The sequence below is a fragment of the Micropterus salmoides genome, unplaced genomic scaffold (assembly GCF_014851395.1).
Source record: "Micropterus salmoides isolate LMB-PRFRI ecotype aquatic unplaced genomic scaffold, ASM1485139v1 Ms_hic_scaffold_20, whole genome shotgun sequence".
NCBI classification, from domain to species: Eukaryota; Metazoa; Chordata; class Actinopteri; order Centrarchiformes; family Centrarchidae; genus Micropterus; species Micropterus salmoides.
In genome coordinates, this window is record NW_024041151.1 from 1,216,948 (window position 1) to 1,221,181 (window position 4,234).

Consider the following 4,234-nt stretch of genomic DNA (forward strand, 5'->3'; position numbering starts at 1 on the left):
CAGCTTGATTCACTCAGAGAAAACTGCCTGCAGTGGTACCAGAAAGCACACTTCCATGGCAAGATGATGATACCCTTCAACGGAATTCAGCAGCATCAAGTATATGCAAGTGTAATCTATGCTCATGGGGCTTTAAGTATGGTGAAGCTGGAATCTCTAGCATGATGCTTGACTTTGATGTTTACCAAGGAGCAACAATGATGTACGAGTCAAATCTAAACTTGGATTGTCAGGTGATGTTTAATGAAGCTTGCCTCCCATTTCCAAAGGGTCAACACAAGAAGATCTAGGCAGACAACTACTTCACCTCCGTTCCACTGGTAGTGAAGCTCCTTGAGCAAGGAATCCATTATGTGGGAACAGCCAGGCAAGTGCATCTCCCCAACTGTAATCTTTACATGTGAAGAGCTTGAAGAAGAAGGGCAGAGGAAGCTTTGACCACAGAGTGGAGGGGAAACAACATCTGTGCTGTCAAATGGTACGACAACAGGGCGGTGACACTTCGCTGGACCAGAACCTGTTCAGGAGATTCAACACTGGGACAAAGCCGCCAAAACCTACATTGACGTAGAAAGGCTTCCATTGTGGCATCTACAATAAATACATGGGAGGTGTGGATTTGTTGGACTCATTTACAGCAAAACACAAGTCACTGAAATCCTGGTGGTGGTACATGTCATCTTCTGGCACACAATCACCCTTGCTGTGGTCAACGCCTGGCTCCTCTACAAGCAGCACAGCCTATGCTCTCATGCCAAAGGAGATACTGAATATGAGAAAGTTCCAAGCACAGCTGGCTTCCTCTCTCATTACGGTAATGATCTATTTGTGCTATTTACCTTGTTTGTGATAAATCAGACTGGAATTTGAGATGTACATAAATTGATACATTTATATTCTAATCTGGCGGACACAACACTGAAAACGCCAAAGAGAGGACGGCCATCTTCAATCAACAAGAGCCCGAGACAGGAGCCCTCTGAATAGTGGAAAGAGCCACACATGGATGATGGAAGTCCAAAGGCTCCCTCTTCTAAAAGTCACGCAAACCACCGCCATGGATGCGCGCATGGACCAAACTGGACGTTTCCCCCTGAAGACAAAGAGGACACTGCAGACATTGCAGTAAAGGGTACACCAATACCCAATGCAGTAAGTGTGATGTCCGCCTCTGTTTTTCAGAGGACAGGAACTGTTTCTGGGATTACCACTATAAGTAGTGGACTTCACACTGAGCACATAATAGATTTCAGTGGAGAGCGAAGAACACTGCAGACATTGCACTGTTAACAATGTAAATAAATAAAGATCTTATTTTTGGAATAAACAACTCTTCATAATAACATGACTGAGATTATATTCATTTTATACACTGGTTTGGTAAAAACAAAAACACTGCAAATTAATCCTTAATTATGCAGCTTGATGGGCACCTCTTCGGACCTGACGTGCTGCCCAGCTACGCAAACGCAGCTACGTGGATGTACTCTCTTGTAATTGGCCAGAGTGATCACAAGTCTCCGGATGTTTTGGTCTCGTTGCTGAAGAGTGCATGAAGCGGTGGAAAAACCCCTGTGCTGCCAGCTTCTCCAAGCCCCGTGCTCCCTCTTTTGCCAAAACCATGAGAACGACCGACAACTGGCTGAAGGAAGAGCTGCAACGGTGAACGAAAGGCAGAAAGCAACGGAGGAGTGCCTGCTCAGATGCATTCCGTTTAGTATTGCTTTTTAACTTTATTTATAGTTAACGGTTTTGATTGCATTCTTTTTTCTTTGTGTGTTGCTGACGGCATTACATTATAATTCTGGAAAAGAAACTGCAACAGGATGCTTTTACCCTACACTCGAGTATAAACACCACTCTCTCACTTAAAGCAATTTTATTCTTTTTTGCATTTCACAAAATAATAATAATAAACAAAATAATGATAATATTTTCTATTTATAAGGCACTTTTAAAAGGTCATTTAATAAAGTCAGCTGCATGTGGAGGCTTAATGAGACTTGGATGAAGGAACACTACAGTTAGGAGGTATTTAAGGTGATTATAGGTTGTTCGAGTTTTTCAACTGGTCACTGTACACCTCCGTTGTTGGAGGAAATGCAAGCATTTTTCCTGAGTAAGTCCATAAAGTGTTAAAGATTTTTTTTTTTTTAAAATACAACAGACTTCTTATTGATATAAAGGTGATAATGCCAGTCTTTCCCCAACCCTACAACCTGCGACAATGCAGGCTCACAAGGTCTGTTCCTGCAACAGCTTCTTTCAAGTCACTGTCAGGCTTGTGGCACCGGACAGTAAGGAGGGACAGACATATTTCAAGTGTTGAGTCAAGGAAGCAAAGTAAAAGCCCTAAAAATAAATGAGCAGCTCTGGCCCAAAAGAGAGTGCAAGCCCCAAAGCTTACCTCTCTTTTTTGCAGACACACTCCGGTTTTGGACTTGTGATGGGAGGGACATTCTTGCAGGGATGACATGCTGACCTCATCTTCTGACCCCTCTTCTCTTGGCATACTGACATCTGGACAAAGAAATAACTTTATTGTAGTATACACTACATGAAATATGTAATAGCCGTCAGTGCAGTGGTTGTGTTATTTTAAAATAATTTAGTATATTCAATTCAATTTTCTATTCAGTTTATTTATATAGCGCTGATTCACAACAGATGTCGTCTCAAGGCACTTAATAAGAAGTCAGTATATGGGATTTGTGTCTCTTAAAGAGAGACAGTTTATTTCATCCCGTCTCCTATAGTCCTAAATTCTTTTCAAGTGACGTGAAAATATTAGTTGTCATGTTAGCCCAGGGATGGGCAACTCCAGTCCTCAAGGCCACTATTCTGCAGGTCTGAAATGTTTCCCTGCTTCAACACACCTGATTCAAATTAAATAGATCAAACAGCTTGTTGCCAAGCTCTGCACAATGAATCAGGTGTGTTGCAGCAGGGAAACATCTAAACCTAAAGGATAGTGGCCCTCAAGCAGTATATTTCCTCATATAGTGTATGGACGACAGACCGTCCCACGCAGTCCACTAGTGCTGAAGTAGCTGTGCGCCGAAAAGATTGTATGTACAATATGATGAACTGATTTCATCAGACAGAAAGCGACTGTTGTTATATTACAAGTAGAATTAACGACAAGGCTGTATGAGTTTATTAGATGTCATCTAACCCGATGGCATATGCGTTTGAGCCAGTGATGAGGAGGAGGGTTGAGAGACCCGTTTTTGGTTGAGGGAGCTGCAGCGGCTCCGGACGGAGATGACAGTGAGGAAGGGTCGGCAACCCTTTGCAGTGCAAGTGCGGTCACTGCGATCAACCGTGGAGTCTGTTTGCTGCCATGAAGCAGACTTGGATAATGTGCTCAGGGAATTGTCCTGCATCACCTAATCGCGCACATTCCAGATGTTCTGTAGTGACAGGGACGTGTTGGAGTAGCTGTGCTATCCCTGTATGAAGTCTGTGCCGAGAGATTAGAGCAACCTATAAGCAATAGGTGGGTTCCCGCTAACCTCAAAGTTAATGCTACTTGTAATTTCAGGCAGTACTGACGCAGTGTTAAGTTTTAAAACTGGGGTTGTGTTTGACTGATTGTGCAGCCTCTGCATCATACAGGTCTCCTGACAGAGTTGCAGGAGAAAGAGGTGGGTGGGACAAAGAAGGGAGGTGGAGTTGTTGATGTTGAAATTTTTGCCACGTGCTGTGTGAAATGCACGAAAGGTAAGAATTGCGTTCAAGCTCACCGGTTGCAGACACTCCCCGGTTTTGACTTTGTGATGTGGAGGTACATTCTTGCGTGGATGACATGCTGACCTCATCGTCTGACCCATCATCTCTTAGCATACTGACATCTGGAGAGGGAAATAACTTAATACAATACACAAAATATCTAAAACGGATCATTTAAAAATCAATTTAGGAACATCGTATACACATACCTTCAATGTCCTCTGCTAAAGGTCCCTCCAAATGGTCTCTAAAATGGTAATTGATAAAAAATTGAGTTTGGCAATGCAAAGCTAGCAAACTATGCCCTTTTTACATGGTAAATAGTTGTTTTCGGAATGCGGAAGACTAAATGTCATATATTGTGCCTTCAAGAATATAAAGTTAATTACCATTCACATCGACTTGTATTTCATCGAGGCTCTTTCCTTTGTAATCTCCTAGGCGTCCTTGTTCCATTGCCAGGAGGACTTTACTTACTTTGGCTAATTGGAGGGTGCTTTCT

General features: G+C 42.7%; 1 long non-coding RNA gene across 1 annotated transcript; it reads right to left on the minus strand.

Moving 5' to 3' along the window:
* Window positions 1-2,449: 2,449 nt before the first annotated feature.
* On the minus strand, window positions 2,450-3,969 carry LOC119914883. Its single transcript, XR_005446861.1, has 3 exons — window positions 3,942-3,969; window positions 3,747-3,854; window positions 2,450-2,520 (listed from the first exon to the last, which is right to left on the minus strand). It is a non-coding gene; the product is annotated as an uncharacterized LOC119914883 (long non-coding RNA).
* Between the last annotated feature and the right edge of the window lie 265 nt (window positions 3,970-4,234).